The sequence below is a fragment of the Acomys minous genome (assembly GCF_964271855.1).
Source record: "Acomys minous genome assembly, chromosome: 10".
Taxonomy (NCBI): Eukaryota; Metazoa; Chordata; class Mammalia; order Rodentia; family Muridae; genus Acomys; species Acomys minous.
This window is the reverse complement of record NC_140491.1, coordinates 85,725,041-85,747,288: the sequence shown is the minus strand read 5'-3', so window position 1 is coordinate 85,747,288 and position 22,248 is coordinate 85,725,041. Positions and strand designations below refer to the sequence as shown.

Below are 22,248 nucleotides of genomic sequence, written 5' to 3'. Positions count from 1 at the left end.
CATTAATAAAGATGAAGATAAGCTCAACTATAAAAATATAAGGATTTAGAAGAATGAATGCAAAATTACAAAAATTTCCTTAAAAGAAAATTAAATGTAAAATAGGAGAGATGCCATTTAGAGTTTATGGGGTTAAAATAAAGGGTTTTTTTTTGCTAATCAGAAATCACAAGTTCAGTATGTCTAGTCATACAACATAATTGGTAAAAGGGCAAATGGAGGCTCATATTTATCAGAGAATGACATTTAGTCTACAGTAGTATACAGTATTCTGACAAACTAGATATTTTCCATGTTTCATTCAGCAAGTCATTTCAAGAATAAAGAGTGAGAATAAATTAATCTTCATGACAGATGGAAATTACAGATGCCTTTGAAACAAGAAAGAATCTTTCTTGAGACACCATTCTGCGTTGATGTAATGGATGCCAGGATCTCATTACAGGCAGTTTCTTATTATGGCGGTGGATATGGGTATGACACGCTTGCTGTGAGTGAAGTGGAGCAGCCCACGTACTAATGTATTATGACTAAGATCAAGTGAGGATATGTCTACGTGCCAGTTCTTCAGCACAAGGCCAGGACGGCAGCAGAGTCAGAGCTAGAGAGAAGGAGACAAGACAAACAGGACACAGACACTGCTGATAGATGCTGGGAAGTAATGTTTCTATTGTATCTTAGCTGTTAACCCTTCTTTAACTAGAACCAGCTTTAATTTGGTTTATATATCTGGATTCCATTTGAATCTGTTACAATAAAATATTTTACAATAATAAAATAAATATCACAATATTTTAAATTACATGGATCAGACAGGAGAAGCATGGGTCAAGAAGCACATTTCATGAATTAACCAGAGAATTATGAATTCAAATACAATCTAGCTGACCATGTAATCATTTTGCCAGCGGGTTATCAACCATTGCTAAATAGCTTACTTCAGCCGGGCAGTGGTGGCGCACGCCTTTAATCCCAGCACTCCAGAGGCAGAGGCAGGTGGATTGCTGTTAGTTCGAGGCCAGCCTGGTCTACAAAGCGAGTCCAGGACAGCCAAGGCTACCCAGAGAAACCCTGTTTTGAAAAAACAAAAAAACAAACAAAAAAGCTTACTTCAACACCAATTCTCTTATCTTGCACACATTTCTTCTTTCCTAGTTACTACTGACTGCTTCAACTGGGACTTCCAAAGTGAGAATAAAAGGAATGGGTGCATTTGTACTCAAGATCACGTAATACTTAGGTGTGCTATGTTTGTAGATGGCAGAAGACTTTAGGAAAATAATTGTGAACTCATAGGCTTTACTAATCAGAAGTCAAGTGGAAAGCAAGACAGTATACTGAAACTGGGTAACATGCAAAAAGATTACAAATATAAGGGCAAAAGTTTTGGGGGAACCAACAAAGGTTAGTGGATGACCCAAGGAATGAAATTGCCAGAAAGCTATTATCACACCAGAAAAGAGCAATTTCTGTTGCTGAAAGTAAAGGTATGTAGTTGACCTGTAATACCACAGTCTTACTCTCTGGTTAACTTCTATTGGGCAAGCGGGTAAAGAGAGCTCTGTGATGCAGTCCTAGAGGTAACTGCAGAGGCAGCAAGGTGGAGCAGAGGTAGAACAGTAATTTTAATCGGTAAACAGTAGTTGCCTGAAGCACCACTCAAAAGGATTCTGTGATGTCACCCAGCATTACAAGGACGTAAACCATGAAAAGTGCATATTTGCTGTCATGAGTCACATATCTGCTCTGAGTATGGAATGGTTGTATATAATTTACAACTTCAGACTTTTTTTTTTAAACTTTGGACTTTTTAAGTCATAATAAGACTTCCAACTTGTTTGCCTGACTTGTTAACACTATGCCAACAAATCAAACAAAATACACAAAAGGGATAAAATTAGAAGTGGGGGTAATATGTTAAAACTGAGTTTTAAATGGTCAAATGTTACTTTATTAGTTACTTTCTTTTTGCTGTAACAAAATACCTGACTAAAGCAGTTTAAGGAAAAGGATTTGGTTTGTCCCCTGGGAGAGCAGCCTGTCACTGCCATTGGCCATACTGTACCCAAAGAGCAGGAAAAGAGAGATGGATGCTAGTTTATTTTTCTCCTTGATATTCAGTTCAGAACCCTAACCCATGGAATACAACTACCCATGTTCAGGTAAAATTTCCTACTAACACTTTTATGACACACTTCCAAAATGTGTTTCCATGGTGAATCTTATTCTCATCACATTGACAAGGTTACCTACCCCAGCTATCATGTCTGTATGAACGAGGCTGAAAATGGCTATTTGGGAATCAACAGCTTATATATGAGTTGAAATGACAAAAACTAGGATATGGGGGAAAACTAAGTATAGAATCTGTAGATATCAATATTTAAGGGGCAAGTGGTATAGGAACAGCTTAAAAATATAAAACAGCAAAAATCAACAAGATGTAGATTATAAGCACATTGTAGAAAGGCAAAGAAAGAAGTAGAATATCTGTAAAGAAAGCTGCCTTGAATGTGAGAGGTTAAGAAAAGAGCAAGAACTGAAACCTGTCCCCTGGACATCACAGTCAGAAGGTCCCTGGTACCTGAGTGCAAGTAGCTCCAGAAACAGCATGGGACAGGAAGCCCAATTCTAGTGGGATGAGATGCTGGTGAGAGATGAAGACATGGACAGAGCTAGGCAGAAGCAGGATCAAAAGAAGTATCCGATTTTGTGTCACATCAGATTTAAAAACTGAAAACAAAATAAAAACAAACAGAACATTAATAACCAAAATAATAACAAAGCAAATTATAAACCAATCATTTGAAAATAATAAAACCAAATAATATAATTAAAATACACAAGAGAAAAATAAAAATCAAAACTGCAATGATGTACCATGTTAACCCAGTCAAAATGGTTATCATCAAAAGAATAAAACAGTCAATTCTTCTATGTACTGAAAACAAAATTCTCATATATTATCCTATCAATATTGTGACTAAGGACTGCAGTATGGAAGCTACATAAAAACTTGAATACAGAACCAAGCGACTTGTTTTCCATGTCTGCATTTCTGCAACTAGTTGCAGTAACCCCTTTGCACACACTAGAACAGGGTTATCAACCCCATCTCCTCCCATAACTGAGGCCTTGTCAATTACCTGACAAGTTGAGGTAAAGAGGAAATAGCTTCAACATCCAGTCCAAAAAAGGAGACAAGATTTCCGTACCAAGAAATACTACCAATGACTGGCCTAACCTCAGATTCCTAGGTTCCATCACAAATGCATAAACATGAACAACCCAACCATAAATCTCTGCCAAAATCAGCACTCCATAGTTATGAACTTGAGAAAAGCAACACAGATGATGCATAAGACATTTTATTAAAAATAACAATAATAAACATGGTCAAGTAACTCAAAGGAATAGGAATACTGGAATGAAGATTGCAAAAACACAAAAAATTGAACGAAAAAACAAAAACAACTAAATGAAAATAAAATTTAATAAAGAGAGACTAATCAGGTATTGCAGACTCAGTTGAAGAAAACATCTAATCCAGAAAACCCCAAGAACGGAATATATAGAAACTCTAGGGCACTGTATAAAGGCCAAACTTAAAGCTAGGCTGTGGTGGCGCACACCTTTAATCCCAGCAGTTGGGAGGCAGAGGCAGGTGGATCTCTGTGAATTCCGGGCCAGCCTGGTCTGCAGAGTGAGTCCAGGACAGCCAATGCCCATAGAGAAACTCTGTCTCCAAAAACCAAAGATCAAACTTATAAAAAAAGATATACAAAAAAGAAAAGAGCTAGGTAAAAAGCACAGAAAATATTTTCTTTCTTTCTGTTTCTTTCTTTCTTTTTTTTTTTTGGTTTTTCGAAACAGGGTTTCTCTGTGTAGTTTTGGCTGTCCCGGACTCACTTTGTAGAACAGGCTGGCCTTGAACTCACAGTGATCCGCCTGTCTCTGCATCCCAAGTGCAGGGATTAAAGGCGTGCACCACCATGCCCATCCAGAAAATATTTTGAACAAATCAGAAGTTAATTTCCCTGATTTAGGAAGAGAGATGCATATCAAAGTCAAATAGAATATAGAATACCATAGAGATAAGAGCAGAACAGAAACTCCATGTCATATATGTAGGATAGAAAGGCCAGGACTTGACTCCAAGCCTAAGACAAGGACCAAAAAAAAAAAAAAAAAAAAAAAAAAAAAAAGAACCCCACCTATCTGAGAGCTTGCTCCAAGACAAAATCCTACCAATCCCAGACCATCCTGAAAAGCTGTTCTCCCTTATCCCCAAGTAACCCTGTATAAAGTCTGGCTCCTGCTCAGTTCTTTGCTGCTTCTTGTTGGGGCAGAGGCAGCCACCCTCTTGTGCCTCTCCCCAAAACTCTCTTGTGTGAGGTTTGCTGTGCACTGTGACTTTGTGGTATTCCTTGGCTCCAGACTGATGAGATATGTCTCCCTTTAGAGCTGGAACACCATCCATCCAGGAACCTTCCCCCTTAAAGCTACAACGCCTCCACTGGGGAAGCCTTTGCCCTCAGAGCTGTAAGACACAGTATTACAATAAAAATACCAACTGTACAGAAGACAGAAAAGACAGTGAAGAGGCAAAAGGGGAAGATCGAGTCACACACAAAAGCAGGCCCACCACAATAACACCGTGCTTTTCAATGGGGACTACAAGAGCCAGAATGGACTGAGGTCCTCTAGGTCATGAAATAGCAGACACACCAACCTTGACTACTATACTCAAAAAAAACTATCAGTTGCAATTAAAGGAGAGAGGAAAACTTTCCATGATAACAATAGATTTAAGAAGCCGGGCGTGGTGGTGCACACCTTTAATCCCAGCACTCAGGAGGCAGAGGCAGGCAGATCCTGCGAGTTTGAGGCCAGCCTGGGCTACAAAGTGAGTACAGGGTCGACAAGGCTACACAGAGAAACCCCATCTCAAACACAAAACCAAAAAAAAAAAAATATTTAAGAAATCTGGACCAATAAGCCAGCTCTACTGAGGATACTGGAGGGAATACTTACATCTGAATACAAAAAGTTTAATGTGCCCAGAGAAGGCACAAGAAACAAGCACTGATTGACTACTTGACGGGACTTGGAAGACAAACTATGTATGCCTGTGAGAGAATTTTCTAGATTGTGTTAATTGATTGGGAATAATCACTCTGGAAAGGGATGGGGCCAGTCCCTGGGCTTGAAGAAAGTGAGCCAAGCACTAGCATCCATCTCTCTGCTTCCTAACTGAATGCAATGTACCAGATGCCCTGCCATGACCTTCATAACACAGTGGAGAAACCTGAAATACACAGTACAAAGTACATCCTGCCTCCACTAAGGTTATTTTTGGATTGTATTAGTGAGAAAAAGAATGAATACAGCCCAGGCTAGTCACAGTCCTCCTGTCTCAGCATCCTGAGTAGCTGAGATTTCAGGCATGCACTCAGGCACGCATGATATACTGCTTCATGCTGTACTTGGCTGTTGTATTTAGACAGTCATTCAGAGTAAATAATCTGATATACTGCTGGAAACAGACATCCTGAGAATAATTTTACTTCTGTGTTTTAAAAAAATATTTAAAAGATGAGTGTTAGTATTTTATAATGCAAAGTTCAGGTTTGATTGTGAAATAATTAAGTAGACATTAGTCAAGGTATACTAGACCATTCTTTCCAATGACATGTCTCTTTTAATGTTAGTGATGAGAGTAAAGACTAGTGACATCTTAGGTTGAATTATATTTTTCTATGACATTACTCAATTTATCCCAATTCCTTTCACTTGATACAACAACATGTACAATTTAAACCCCGCCAATAGTAACAAAAGGAGGGTTCAGCCACACATAAAAAAAAATCTGTTGTTTTCTAATTTGGTCAATGGAAAATAACAAATTCTAATTGCCTAATCATATTTCTTGTAAATATTTTCCTGTATATACTGTTAAAAGCATATCTAAACTATCCTTCATTGTAAGTGTACTTTAATTAAAATAAACATTAGGGAGAGAATCACGTAAAAGAATTGTTTACCAGAATTACTATTTTTAATTCAAGACTGACTGAAACATTTCTTTTATTAAGAAGAAAAATTTGCAAGTCCAGGACAGCCAAGGCTACACAGAGAAACCCTGTCTTTAAAACAACAACAACCAAAAACAAAACAAAACAAAAAACAGAAGAAGAAGAAAATTTTGAATATTTATGGTAAGGGGGAAAGGAGCTATTTTAGAACTGCTGATGAACTTTTCAATATACCATAAAAACTGAAACCACTCTGATAAAACTGAATTATTTATTCTCCTTAAGAAAAAAATGTAACTGTGCTTTCATAATTGCAAGACAGTAACTTTTTATGCAGTAAAAGAAATGCCTAAAATAAGGAAATGAGATGCTGCTCTTCAATTTAGGAAAGGCATATTTCTTAGCTCCTAAAACAGGGTAGTTAATTCTGGAGGTTAATGTAACAAGTAACAATATTATTCAGGTCAGCTTTGAAATTTATTAGAAACCCAAAATGCCATTAAACCGATTTTTATGTCATTTTATCTATACTTAGGATAGTTTAGGATTAACATATAAAATTTTACTTAAACTTTTATTTCATAAAGTAAAAGCACCGAAATTTGTGAATAATGCAGATTTAAAAGAAAAATGCAATTCAACAGTTTATCTAAAGTTCTTGGCATATGTTCTAAATTACAAAAGAAATACAGGAAGATTAAAGACTCAACCCAAATAGGGACTAAAGAACCATTAATTTCTCTCTAAGTAGAACATCTTATCAGGTAAAACTAATATAATGACAGTAATAGGTAGGGTTTCCTTTGCTCTCATGAGAACCTACAGGGAAATGGACTTACTCAAGTCACTCCATGCATGAACTCTCTCATTCCTGTAGGTGGCGCTTTTGAGCCTAAATTTGAGAATTGAAGATGCTCAGCAATTCCACACCTAAGGGGCAGATGACAGGAAAGGAGAGGCATGGGAGGAGCTGAGTCAATGACTGGAGCACTTACCAAGACAAAAATTCAGCCTCGACTTCATTTTCCCTGGAAGGTCAGCAGCAGGATCAGAAAGAAGGTGGCTGTCTTAGGTGGTCTTGGGCAGCCTCTGAGGGGTTCTGTCCCTTGCTTGCTACCTTCCTTTCTTTGTTCCCTCCATGCTGATGTACCAGGTAAAGCCCTATCATGGAGCAGCGCACCCCCTCATGTAGAGCTTCCAACTTGCAAGCACTGGCTCCCCAATGTGCACAGCAAGACCACCATTCCTACGACCACCTCAGCCATCCTTGAAAGCCCTTGAACCCCGCCAAGATGGTATTTTAAAGTGCTTGTATGAGTTGAAAGCAGCAGTCGATGCCCTGTCAAAGATGCTTCACATCCCAGATGCAGACTTGGATGTGACCAACATCCTGTAAGCCCACTACTTTAACCACAAATGCAAAGGATTATGGGCCGCTGAAAGACATCTTGATCAACGTAAACCCAGCCTCCTAGCCTCTCTCTTTGCTTGTGCTGCACAGGCTGCTGTGTGAACACTCCAGGGTCCTATCCACTGGCCACACACATTCGTCAGTCAAGAATGCACCTGAGAATCTTCTCAAGTGCTTCGGGAAGCAGGCTAGAAAACAGTCCCACCACGAATATCTGCTAGGTTTCGCCCTAACGTAAAAGAATGTGCCCAAGACACAGATGAAGTTCAGTGTACAGACAATGTGCCCCATCGAAGGAGAAGGGAATACTGCACGTTTCTTGTGCTCTGTTTGGCCAGAAGCATAACGCTGTCAACTTAACCCTTATCGGTAGTTGGGTGGCTATTGCCATGTTTAGCTGAAGGAAGGAGCAGTAAAGAAAAAGCAGCTGTTTTCTGCTCTATGAACTCTGCTCTGGGCAAGAGCCCGATGCTGGCTGGGAATGAGCTCACTGTGACAGACGTGGTGCCGTGGTCTGTGCTCCTGCAGACTGGAGGTGGCAGTGGGGCAGCGCCCACCAATGCGCAGCGGCGGCTTAAGTCCTGCGAGAACCTGGCCCCCTTCAACACTGCTCTCCAGCAGCTTGCCTTACAGGGCTCTGTATAAGCACAGTACGGCTTCCAGTCCGTTGTCAGGAAAGGGACTTGTTATAGAACCACAACCTTTTAGCTAAGCCAATTGGCAGCCATCAATAAAAGCACCATATAAAACGTTTTTTTCCAGCCCCCTTTTAGGTTCATATTACTTGCTATTGGTTGATGCCAAGAATTTAGGGGAAGTAACAAGAAAGACATCAGTGGTTAGACTAAAAGAGGCATAGAAAATAGAGGTGCCATCTACTTATCTGCTTAGTGGCCCATGATACAAGGACGAAGCATTATTTCTGCTACTCAGCCTGCTGCTTTGCGTCCTAAAGAAAATATGGTCAATATTTGAGGGGATTTTTTTTTGAAGAATTCATTTTACTGAAATATAACATGAACAGTAAACAAGCACACAATTAAACACGTGGAACTTAGAGACCTTTTACAAAGGCAAGGGCAAGGGAAAAAAAAAATCAAAGCAGCATTTAGAGACTCCTGGGCCCACCTTGCAGGCAACTTTGATTGCAGTTTTGGGGATGTACATGTGTGAGGCTGTCTCTAGAGGGCAGAGGTCAGGGAGGACATGGATAGTCCTGCACTGGACACTCGCCAATATAAAAAGGTTAAATAGTCTAAAATGTCAATAGTGCCCAGTTTGAAAAACCGTATCTTACAACACTGGATATATTCTTTTTCAGTTTTAACGGGTGAAGATTTAAAGAACAAAAATTTGGTGGGAGCGATACACAAAGTAAATAAGAAAATATTTTTTGTAACTTTGAAATTTATCATGCAAAATTAAGGATGAGTTTCTCAGAAAAAGGCAGCAACCTTTTTAGACATTTTAACTGATACAAACATTTTATATGAAAATTAATGCAGCTCCTTGGCCTCTGTGGACATCAGCCATGTAATGCCTACCTCCCAAATTTAAATATTTTCTACAGATTCTGTTAATTTTCTGTAATATGACTCCAGTTTTTTGAAGCCTTCCCTGAGTGTCTTCTGATAGAAAAGTAGCCCATACTACAATAATCAAACCAGAGTGCTTTAACAACCACAAGCAAACAAACTGAGGGTGCAACTCTTCTTTGGTGACTTCCTTTATTGAAAACAGTCTCAGCATCTTTAGGACCTACCACAATATTCAGCCTAAAGAGTCACAGATGTGGGGTGCCAAAGAAGACATGTGACCCTGACACAGCAAATTCAGGAATGTGCTGGACAATGTGGTTAACTGGGCAGTGTTAGCATTAGCTTTGGTCCTGCTAATATTGATCAGTGTCTTAATTTCAATTTGTCCCCTTTATTGTTAAATAAAGACAAATGTTGTTTGGCTGTAAGAACTTTTGACTAATAGGAAAATATTAAAATATGGAAGGAACTTTTAAAAATTCATTTGTATAAAGTTACTGACAATTCAGGAGTAGACCTATGACATGCTATTGACACGACATGTTGGTATTTCTAATGACAATATTTTCGTTAATGCAATGTATTATGCTTTAGACATGGTGGTAAAACTGAGAAATTCAATGTTTTGGTCTTCAGAATGAATATGTTTACACAGAAGGCATTCAATACTGAATGCTAAGAAGTTAAGTAAATTCAAAATAAAGCCACTGAATTGGACAATGAACTAGTTAAAATGGCAGTATTTTTTGACATGAGAAAATTTGTATAGGAGTGAAAAAGTAGTTCAACAGGGGCAGTGGTTGCCCATTATAGACACATGTGTGAGTTTGAGATCCAGGATGGAAAAATATCTAAAAATAACTGTAGTCACATGAGTAAGAAAGATAGAAAGCTAGGTATGACAACACACAAGGAGACCAGCGTATTTTGATTGCTTGGACACAGGGCTTGCGGTGTTGCCTAGGCTGGTCTTGAACTTGACTTAAATACTCCTACTTTATTAATTTGTGTGTTCACTGAGTACAAATAGGCATTGCCATGTTTGCCTGAGGACAGACCCATTTTGTATCTATTTGTAACAATTTACATATAACCCAAGACATCGTCTCCTTCATATCCCCGAGTCAAGAAGGAGGAGGAATCTATCCTCTCTACCTTACCTGCTGGGTAAGGGAACTAAGAGCTTACTGTTAGTCTCTCTAAATGAGAAAGAGTATTTAAATAGCAGGTCATCAATGAGGGTTATACCCTCATTTTCTTCTTTTAATATCATTTTAAACTTTAAGCCACATTTAGGAAGGACTCAACAGGTAGTTTTTAACTCAGTATAATTTATGTTATTTACAAAACTAAACCAAAACAAACCTAAAGGCCTTAACAAGAAATACTGAACCTTGTCTGATATGTTCAGTATTGCTCAAGGGTTTGCTATCAGTGATGATATGACTGAGGACTGTTAAGCATTGACTATATACAGTCAGGAGTATTTCACCTTCTCTTTATTGTAAAAGCACATGAATATAAATATGGATACACAGGAATATGAATGTTTAGCTATTACGCTAAATATACCTATTTAATGTCACAGTCCACTTTATTGCATTATATTGCATTGCCATGTTTCAGTATGCTTGCCTTAAAACAACATGATTACAGAGGACTATACTAAAATTACTGTATTTTCTATGTCTACACCGTTAGGTCTCCTATCAAACCGAGCATACATACATGATTGAAGCTGAAGAAATCAGTGACACATGTCCGAGGACATATCAACAGGGACTTTAATCAATCAACAAGGACAATGAATTTAATGTTGTATAGGCAGTTCACTGGATGTGACTGAAGATACTAAAGGAGGAAATCTCTTCTGTATTCCCGATGAAGCTGTCTATTGAATCCCCTCAGGTTAAGCGTGCAGAGAACCAGGAGTGGCTCTCACATTCAGCCCAGGACTATGATTAAATCGTATAGTATAGGTATAACCACAAACTCTGCATGCTCCTTTATTTTTATTTTTATTTTTTGACACCAAGTTCTAATTTTCCTTTAAAAAATACTATACAGTTTAGGGAAGCTTTAGCAAAATCTGAAGAGCATATGTGATGGGATTAACTTATCATATGTAGCCAAGCTTCTGGGAGGTCCTGCTGCACACCTGCTGTCCTTCATAGTCAAACTACAAAAACAGCAAGCATGTTCAATCCTGTTTACTATAATATTAGAAAAAATAGCTTCCTATCTGGTGTGAGACTTGATTGCTAAAAACAAAGCTAACCAAAAGAAAGGTAGATCAATATGGATGTAGGAGTATTTCTGTTGGTCATAAATGCTCTAAGCTTAAATTACGTAAAATACTTTTACATGGTAACATGTGATTTTTCTCATAGAAACTGGTCACAAAAATGACAATAAACTGTTTACATATTTTATTCAATATATTACGAGACTGAAATTATTAGTGGGCTTTGAAGAAGCAAAGATCAGCAGAATATAAAAACGGTTTCCTGAAATACACATTTGCCAATTCTTAGAAAGCTACTAAATATCACAAGGGATTAAATAATTTGTGATAAGCCTTATGGGAGAATGGATGCTTGTGGGGGAACGTTCCATCACACTTACAGTAACCAGGTAAAACAGGGGATTTGGATTGAGTAAATGAGTTTCTTGTGTCTTTTAGACAGCAGGCCATTGTATATCTTCTAACTGCATTCACTTAAAATATTTTGAATTTGTATGTTATGTTATTGTAAAGAAATTCACATGGCTCACAAATACACTATAAATAACCTTTTCCTGAAAAGAGAGTATTAGTTACCATTAAAATCTTGTTTCATAATCTTATTGGTTTGAATACAAAGTAAGGGACAATTTCTAAGGCTTGGTGTTGTAAAATGAATGTTTTTTTTCTTGCACATATGGAATATTAATGACTTTTATGATAAGGAAGCCTCTCTGGCCCTTCAACTTTGATCGTTCCCCCCTGGCAGGGCAGCCTTGCCAGGCCACAGGGGAAGAAGATACAGGTAGTACAGCTGAGATTTGATAGGCTGAGGTCAGATGTTAGGGGAGGAGGGCTCCCCTTTCTGAGGACTTGGGGAGGGAGGGAGAGGGGATGATGGAGGGAGGGGGATCAGGAGGGGATGAGGGGCCAGGCTACATTGGGGATGTGAAGAACTCAAACTGTGGAACAAGCAGGTAACTTATACTGTTAATCTTACACATGGGAATAGTTCTGAGACTGGCTGAGAAATTAGTTTATATGCATTGACAATGTTTCTTGATGGCTACAGAATCCCTGGGACTTATTATTAGATGCCATTCTTCATGTGGCATAAATGAAGGTTTACAGATGTCTTTTTTCTGTTCACACAAAGAGCAGAGAACCAGCCTTAATTGTTCTGTGTATCACGCACACAAAATATATTTATAATTTTAGGACTGTTTAAGGCTTGTGAGAAATTATGTTTTCAGAACAAAAGAACTGGACACTGACACTGGACCAGACCTAACAGGATCACTTCTCTCCTCATTCTGGACACTGACATCCTGCATCCTTCATGTCCCAGCACCAAATGCTTCAGTTGCTGTTCATCAGATCAGGACAGCTCCCAGGACAGTTTCAAAGAAAGCTGGCAATCCCAACTGGTCCAGCATTTAAGACTGTCATAAACAGAACTCTACTTAAGTCTGAAATATCTCAACATTTAGAAACTGGACAACAAATGCTATCCTAGCTTGTTTAACCATTTCCCCCAATTTTATTTGGGCCCCTACAAAGGTATTATTCATCTCAAATTAGCTGGAAGAAACCTTAAGAAACTCCATTTCCCTTAAGGGGAGTTTTGGGTGACTGTTCAGGCAGCAAACTGTCTCTGTCATCTTCACATTTGGGAAGCTGCTAACCTGCACTCCCTGTATATTCAGGTAATCAAGTTTATTCCTTCTCAAGTCTCTGATGGGGTTGAAGACCAGATAGTTTAGTTTTACAATTAAGCTTAGTTGTTTAGGGGTTAAGATGGTTTTAGGTCTAGTTAGATGTTTTAAGTTGATAAGGATGAGATATGATAGATGTTGATTTACTTTCAGGATTTTAGATGCACCAAGATAAGAACGATGTTTTCTTCCAGGCTGCCAAATACAAATAGCCAAAACACTATTAATGTAACATTTATATAATTCCTGATTGTTTCATGGTTCTTCTTGCTGCAGGCAATTTATTGTATATATGTATAATAATATAAATGTGCATGTAAAAAATAAAAAGATAAGTAAAAATAAATTAAGATGAAATAAAAAAAAGCTTTTGACTTGTACTGGGCATATTCATATTTTAAAAATGTGTTCTCTCCCACTGGCAATGGGCAAAGAGACACCCTGTTTGGTGGTGGTTTTCTTACATCAGTCAGGATCAGAGCAGATGGCAGTCCTTCATTCATCCTAGCTTTGATGCCTGGCTTCACAGCAAAGCTGTCTTATGCGTAGGACTCATAAAAATCAAATCAAATCAAACACAGGCAGCACTTAGTGGCAGGAGGAAGACAGACCTTCATTTTGCCATGCTACCAAGTCCCGCCCTCTTGTGCACAGCACAGGTGTATAAAGACATCTGCTTGCTGCTACGCCATGTAGCACAATGGAGAACGTCACCCAGGGGCCCGGCAGTCACATGGCCAGCCTGGAGCTGGAGTCACCACAATAAGCATATATGTGGTGGAAGATAAGACAGAAAGAGAAATGGAATAGCTTGACCATTTTTAAAAAATCACTAAATACTATGATAGTATGCTTATTTAATTTTTTCCTCATGCCCTATTATTTTATTGGTTTTTCACCCAGAGTTTTTAAACATTGTCAAAGAATTATCTCATTACATTTTGATGTTTCCCTTTTTAATTATAGGAGATCAGCCTATATAGCATATAGATATTTTATATGCAAAATAGATTGTTGTTGTCTGATTATACATTGCACATTTAAACTTAAATTTTCTTTTTAAAATATATTTTATTAATTCCTTCATATTACATCTCAATTGTTATCCCATCCCTTGTATCCTCCCATTCCTCCCTCCCTCCCATTCTCCCCTTACTCCCCTCCCCTATGACTGTGACTGAGGGGGACCTTCTCCCCCTGTATATGCTCATAGGTTATCAAGCCTCTTCTTGGTAGCTTGACCATTATTAAGAGATGCAACTGGAGGGTGGAAAAGCCTGTTGTGAGTGGCCAGCCCTGCCACCTGGGGCCATGGTGAGGCCCAAGTTTCTACTAAGGGCCATGTCTGGGTCTGTGGCTACTGCAGGGGCATGGGATGGTGTTGATGACCGTGGCTCGTATTACCATATGGGGACATCTCTGGTCAGGGCAGCTGTGGGCTATGTGGATATCCATGGGCTGCAGAGCTCTGGAGAGTGGACCCAGGCAGCACAGTGGAACTGGTCCTGGTGTCAGGGGTGTTGGTCAGCCACCCAGAGAGTGTGAGGGTGGGAGAGCTGCCTCTCACAGTCAGGAAAGCTGCACACCAAGGCCATAAGATCAGGATAACTACCGCTGTCCCTCACTAGCTGCAGCACTCTAAAGAGCTGGCCCTGCACCTCATCTGATCGGTACAGAACTGACCCTGGTAGTGGGGGCACAGGTAATCCAGCCCCCAGGGTGTGACTGAGGGGGAGTTGGCCCCACCACTCATCTGTTGTGAGGTGGCATGGGTAGGGGTAATGCCCAACCCCTTCTCCCCTCAGCACATGTGGCAGTTGGGAGAGCTGGCCCTGGGGTCATGAGAGCAGGAGAGTTAGACCTGTCTTTTACTGGCTATGGCAGTCAGAAGAGTGGGTTTTGCACCTCACCTGGACAACACAGTAGACCTGGCCCTGATGTTGAAAGGCACAGGCAAGCCAGCCCTGAGGGTGTGAAAGCAGGAGAGCTGGCCTAGGCCCTCCCAGGTTGCAGCAAAGTGAGCTCTGTGCCTTGAATGGGCAACATACAGAGCTGGTCTTGGACACATGGTGCAGGTGAGTTGGATCAGAGGGCATAAGAGCATCAGAGCTGACCAAGCCTCTCACAGATGGGTGGCCTTGAAGAGCAGTGTTGGCGACCTAGCTCTAGTGGTGTAGAGGGAGCACTTGCCAGCCCAGCTACCACCCACGCCTAGATCCAGGGCTCTGACTTGGCCCACCTACAAATCAGTATCATCTGCAAACTGGGACACGTGAAAGGGCCAGTCGTATTGATCCAAGGCTGCAGGATATCCAAAACACAGGACAACAACAGGATGGCCAGGAGGAGTCCCGATAAGGAGCCAGAATTGATGGTGTCACAGAAGCTAGAGACCTTGATTCAGACCAATGACTCATTGCAACGAACATTTGTAAGTGACGATGTATGGACAAAGGACATGCTGTGCAACACACCCTGACTGCTAGAGCGTCCGCGATGAGAGGTTTTTCTATGCTTTTTGTTTGTGGGTGTGTTTGGAAGTGCAAAGGATGCGTACGAGGGGCAGGGGGAGGAGCAGGACTGGGCACATGAGGCGAAGCTCATGAAGAATCAACAATAAGCTAAAAGCTGTGTCCCAAGTTACTTAGTGTAAATTTCAACTTACTGAAAAGCTGCAGGAACGGCTAGGAACTATCATCCCCTTCATTCAGAGCTCGGAAATACTGACAAGCAATGAATCCATTACCTATGCAGCCCCACCAGCCAGCCCTCTATACCCATATCTTTATCCCATCTTTATACCCATCTATCTATCCACCCTACTTTGTTTTTCTGAAGCCCTGGAGAATAAACTGAGAAGTAATTCCAATTTACCTTTGCATAGTTTATTTCAGTGTGCACTTCTTAGAATATGGAAATTCCTTCACAAGCCCATAATATAATGATATGAACCAAGAGTACATTGCCCATTCCACAGTAATTATCCTAATAGTGCTCTCTGCAGCATTTCAATTTCCTCTAGACCCCAGGACCCGGGTCCAATCTATTATTATATGTTACGTGTAACTTTTAAGTATTTTTTTATTTCACTTAAAATGGAACTGTTTCTCTACCTTTCTTAGTCTTTCTTGGTTTTTATATTTTTGAATTAATTTTTAAAATATGTCTTAATTTAAAGTTTGATTATTCCTTATGATTATACTTAGAGCTGCATTTTGGTAGAAATAGTATGGAGCCATTGATGTATCCTTTTTAGTGTCTTATATCGGGGGCACATCAACTATAAGTTTATGTATCTATTTCTTTAGGAACTGAATGTGAAGCTCAAAGATTGGCTGGCAAGCCACTGGGATCCCCAGGCCTGTGCCTCTCTGGAGACAGGCCTACAGGTGCTCAGTGCCATGGTGGGCTACGTACATGGGTGCTGGGGACAGAACTCTGTTCCCAATGCTTACATGGCAAGCACTATACTGACTGAGCCATCTTCCCAGTCTCAAGTGTCAGTTTAATTCAATATGCTTGGTTTTCTCTTTTTGTAGTTTTTGAAATGTAATTATTACAAACACGGAGTGATTTTTTTTTTGCAATGTCAAATTATTAGCTCTTTTAGAGTAAGTAACTTGTGAGAAAATACTTTAAAACTCACATAAAATTAGTTAAAAAATTTACTGAGTAATTTTAACATCTACGAATTTTTCAACTTCATTATCCACTTTGTTAGCTGCTATGGCAATAGAGGAACATTCATTTATATTATACACACATAGCCATCCCCTTCCTTTGGTGATGTTGGGGAATTAAATTCAGTGCCCTGTGCATACCAATCGAAAATGATATTTTTGGATAGTTTTTTTTTTTTTGACTCATAATGCTTTATCCGAGGTTTGTTTGTTTATTTATTTAACTTTATAGGTTTTTTTTTTTGGGGGTATGTATTACGGTTTCTGGTTTGGAGTCTTGATGGGATTTCTGTTTGTGCAAATATGTGTATCTGCATCTACATGAGTTTCTTGGGACTCTGCTTTGCCTCTTTGTTTTGCCCTATTTAAAAAACTTTCCCCATTCTTATTTTGCTCTTATTATATTATTAATTTTTATAATTAATAATATAGATTAATAATATCGATGGAGGACAGGAAACTGTAATCAGAATATAGTATATGAAAGAAAATCTATTTTTTCTTTCTTTCTTTCTTTCTTTCCTTCTTTCCTTCTTTCTATTTTTTTATTTTTGGTTCTTTGAGAAAGAGTTTTTCTGTGTAGGCTTGACTGTCCTGGACTCGATTTGCAGACCAGGCTGACCTCAAAATCATAGAGATCGCCTGCCTGTTTCCCCGAGTGCTGGGAGTACATGCATACGCCACCACACTTGGTAAGATCTATTTTCAATAAAATTAGAAAAAAAAAAACCCAAAATCACACATACAGTATTTTCACTATAAAAGATCCCATTAAACATGGCACTGTTACAGGATGTTTCAACTTAAGACTTTCCTCCCATGTATTATACTACTGTTTGGTTTTAAATCTTTGTCCTTTTCTTTTTCTTCCTCTCAACAGAGATATTAAAATTACCAAGTTACAGCTGGGCGTGGTGATGCACGCCTTTAATCCCAGTACTCAGCAGGCAGAGGCAGGTGGATCTCTGTGAGGTCACCGCCAGCTTGGGATACAAAGAGAGTTCAAGGACAGCCAGGGCTATTACACAGAGAAAGCATCCAAACCCCCAAAAAGAAGGAAAAAAAAAAAAAAGAAGAAAATTACTGAATTACAATATCGCATAACTAGAAGTATGTGTTTTCCAGGCTATATACTGAGGATCGCTTAATATATATGGTACAGACATAGAAACACGGAAAACTTTAATTTATATTCGTCTTTTAGAAATTCACATGTAAACTAACAAAACATGCTTTAAAAACTCCCAAATATGAACAAAGAACTGAAGAATAAACATTTTCCATTTATACGTTATATATGTATTTGTGTGTACGTATGTGTACATGCCATAGCACACCTGTAGAACCAAAGAGCAACTTGTAGTTGACTCTCTCCTAACCTGTGAGTTCCTGGGACTGAGCTCATGCTGTCAGGCTTGCTGCAAACATCTTTTACCTGAGCCATCTTGCCAAAAAGTACACGATTAACATCTAGTTGTGAGACAGAGAGTGTCTCATCCTTCGCAAAAGAGTCAAAACGATGTAAAAGAAAGCTGACCACAGGGATTAGCAAAGCCGACTTCTGATGTGTCTAGAGGGGATTTCTAGAGAGAATTAACCACGTGGGGACTGTTCACCTACACGTGGGCAGCAGTAATTCACCAGCTGGCACTCCTGAGGGAATCCCACTAGTAAAGGCATTTGCTCTGCTTTCAACTCAACACGAAGGGAATACTCTCTCTATCATGTCCTCTGTTACGATGTTTTGCCTTACCACAGGCCCCAAAGCAATGGAACTAGCTGACCAGGATGACAGTAAGTCAAAATACTGACCCCCCCCCCTTAAATCCATGAAATACAATTTGTGTTGTCCAGATATTTTTGGCTGTGTTCTTCTACTGCAACATGGCTGACTAACCAGATACAGATACTTATACCTACTTGGCTTATACTTAAAGAGTTTATCTCTTAGGAAAAATCGACTTTCCCTCCCCCAACAGCTATTAAATTCCAATAGCCCCTAGACTAGGGGTGGGGCATTATGTCTAATTCCTCTCTCTTAGGCCTGCACAGGTCTTGTGCATTCTGTCGTAGCACTGTGAGTTCATTTGTGCAGCCAGTATTTTCTTGCTATCCATCTCCTCTGGCTCTTACAGTCTTCTGCCCCCATTTCCATGATGATTCCCGAGTCTTGGAGGAAGGGAGCATAATATAAATGTCCCATTCAGGTCTGAGAATGCTATCGTCTCTTAACCTCTGCTCCTTGGCTGGAACTGCAGCAGAGGGATGAATACGATCAAAACACTGTACCCATCCATATTCATTGCTGCTCTGTTAACAAGAGTCATAGAAGTTGGAAACAGCCAAGATGTCCATCAACTGATGAATGGATAATGAAAACATAGTACCTTTACAATGGGATATTTTTACGCTGTTAAGAAAAATGAATTATAACATTTTCAGGTAAATTGATAGACCTAAAAATGAAATTATAACATTTTCAGGTAAACTGATGGACCTAGAAACAATTGTACTTAGTAGGTAACCTAGACCCAGCAAGACAAGCACTGCGTGCTTTCTGTTGTATGTGGATGCTGGCTCTTATCCCGTAGATATGCATGTTTCATTTAGAATGAATACTAGGTTAGGTAACTAGTAAGGGACCAGAGGGGAGAAGGGGATTTTTGTTGTTGCTGTTTTCCCAGACAGAGTTTCTATAGGTAGCCCTGGCTGTCCTGGAAAACACCCTGTAGACCAGGCAGGCCAGGCCTGGAACTCTATAGAGATGTTCCTGCTTCTGCCTCCGTAGTACTGGGGGTTAAAGATCTGCACCACCACTGCCCAACTGCGAAGGGGCCATCTAAGGAAAAGGAAAGACACTACACTGTTATATGAGTCTCAAAGGATAAGTAAATATTAAAAACTCATATTATATGAAATTCTCTGTCAAAAATCAAGAGTCCATGGGTGTGTAGGATAATTTCTAGGTCTTTGGCTTGATTAAATTGATCAACCAGCCTATTTCTATGCCATTTTTTTTATTACTGTTGCTCTATAGTATAGCTTGAGATCCAGGATAGAGATTCCTCCAGAAGATCTTTTGTTATAATTTTATTTTAGTAATAAATAATAATTTTATTATTATTAGCTATTCTGGGTTTTTGGTTTTACCATATGAAGTTGAGAATTGATCTTCCAAGGTCTGTTAAGATTTGTGTAGGTATTTGATGAGAACGGCATTGAATCTGTACATTGCTTTTGGTAAGATAGCCATCTTTACTATGCTGATTCATTCTCCTGATCTATGAGTATGAGGCATCTTTCCATCCTATGAAATAGTTTTCATTTTCTTTGTTCAGAGATTTGAAGTTTTTTTGCAAACACATCTTTCACTTTCTTGGTTAGAGTTACACCAAAATACTTTATATTATTTGTGGCTATTGTGAAGGGTGTAGTTGCCCTAATTTCTTTCTAAGCTTGTTTGTCATTTGTATACAGCAGGGCTAATGATTTTTTAGTTGATTTTGTATCCAGCCACTTTGCTGAAGGTGTTTATCAGCTGCAGGAGTTCCTGCCACTTAAGTATACTATATCATGTGTGACTAGTTGAAGAAATATATATGAAGAAAAATGTCCACAGAGAGAGTGGACAGCCTTGTCTTGTCCCTGACTTCAGTGGAATTGGTTTAAGTTTCTCTCCATTTAGTTTGATGTTGGCTATAGGCTTGCTGTATATTGCCTTTATTATGGTTAGGTATGTGCCTTGTATCGCTGCTCTCTCCAAGACTTTAAATATGAATGGGTGTTGGATTTTGTCAAATGCTTTTTAGGCATCTAAGGAGACGATCATGTGTGCTTTTTCTTTCAGTTTGTTCATATGATGGATTACACTGATGGATTTTCATATATTGAACCACCTCTGCATAGCGGGAATGAAGCCTTCTTGGTCATGGTGAATTATATTTTTTATTTTTTCTTGGATTCAGTTTGCGATTATTTTATTGAGTATTTTTGCATCTGTGTTCATAAGAGAATTTGGTCTGAAATTTGGTCTTTGTGTGGCTTAGGTATCAAGGTGACTGTGGCCTCATAGAATGAGTTTCGCAATATTTCTTCTGATTCTATTTTGTGGAACAGTTAGAAGAGAATTGGTATTAGCTCTTCCTTGAAGGCCTGGTAGAATTCTGTCCTGAATGCATCTTGCCCTGGGCTTTTTTGGGTTGGGAGACTTTTTATGACTGCCTCTATTTCCTTAGGAGATAGCATCTTCAACAAATGGTGCTGGTCTAACTGGATGTCTATATGTAGAAAGATGCAAACAGATCCATATTTATCACCCTGCACAAAACTAAAGTCCAAGTGGATTAAAGACCTCAACATAAAACCAGAGACACTAAATCTGTTAGAAGAAAAAGTGGGGAAGAACCTTGAACTCATTGGTACAAGAGACAACTTCCTGAACAGAACTCCAACAGCCCAGGCTCTAAGGTCAGCAATCAATAAAAGGGACCTCTTGAAACTGAAACCCTTCTGTAAAGAAAAGGATACTATCAACAGAACAAAGGTGAAGCATACAGATTGTGAAAAGATCTTCACCAAGCCTATAATCTTAACCTTTCACCAACTCTGACAAAGGGCTAACATCCAAAATATGTAAAGACTCAAGAAATTAAGCACCACCAAACCAAATAACCCAATTACAAAAAAATGAGGCAGAGAGCTAAACAGAGGAATATGGAATGGCTGAGAAACACTTAAAGAAATGCAAATCAAAACCACTCTGAGATTCCCTCTTTCACCTATCAGAATGGCTAAAATAAAAAACTCAAGGGACAGCACGTGCTGGCAAAGATGTGGAGAAAGGGGAACACTCCTCCATTGCTGGTGGAAGTGCAAATTTGTACAACTACTTTGGAAATCAATCTGGTGCTTTCTCAGGAAATTGGGAATAGTGCTATCTCAATACTCAGCTTTTCCACTCCTGGGCATATACCTGAAAGATGCTCCACCCTACAACAAGGACATTTGCTCAACTATGTTTATAGCAGCTTTCTTTGTAATAGTCAGAATCTGGATAGCCTAGACGTCCCTCAATTGAAGAAAGTATAAAGAACTCTGGTACAGCCGGGCATGGTGGCACACCCCTTTAATCCCAGCACTCCAGAGGCAGGCGGATCCATGAGTTTGAGGCTAGCCTGGTTTACAAAGCAAGTCCTGGATAGCCAAGGCTACACAGAGAAACCCTATCTTGAGAGAGAGAGAGAGAGAGAGAGAGAGAGAGAGAGAGAGAGAGGGAGAGAGGGAGAGAGAGAGAGAGGGGGAGGGGGGGAGGGAGGGAGGGAGGGAGAGAGAGCTAGGGGATAACAATCTAGATGTAATGTGAATACATTTTAATAATAATAAAAATAAATAATTAAAAAAGAAAAAGAAAATTTCAAAGAACTAATAAAAAATACATCCTTCTCAGATGAGAAGAATTCATATAAACTATCAATGTATACAGGAATGACTCTTCCCCGAGGACTAGCCATGCAAACTTTCAAAGGAGGAAGAAAATTAACAGTCCTACCCAATTATGATGCTTATGAACCAAAATCACCAGCAGATCTCTATTTGGACTTAAGACCCACTCAACAAGAGGGAAAACACGCCTGATGGATCTTAGA

The 22,248-nt window shown here is 39.4% G+C and overlaps 1 protein-coding gene and 1 pseudogene across 5 annotated transcripts in view; one reads left to right on the top strand and one right to left on the bottom strand.

Annotated features, from left to right (window-relative positions):
- Positions 1-22,248, bottom strand: part of MBD5 (methyl-CpG binding domain protein 5) — a 374,269-nt gene that overhangs the window by 116,811 nt on the left and 235,210 nt on the right. Inside the window, exon 5 of one of the 4 annotated variants that reach the window (XM_084799998.1) lies at positions 2,585-2,733. The exons of the other annotated variants lie outside the window; for them this stretch is intronic. The gene's annotated coding sequence lies outside the window, so the exon portion shown is untranslated. The remainder of the gene's footprint in view (positions 1-2,584; positions 2,734-22,248) is intronic. 4 annotated transcript variants of the gene reach the window in all.
- On the top strand, positions 6,987-8,091 carry LOC311606466 (aminoacyl tRNA synthase complex-interacting multifunctional protein 2-like; annotated as a pseudogene). The gene has a single exon. The product of its transcript is annotated as an aminoacyl tRNA synthase complex-interacting multifunctional protein 2-like (transcript).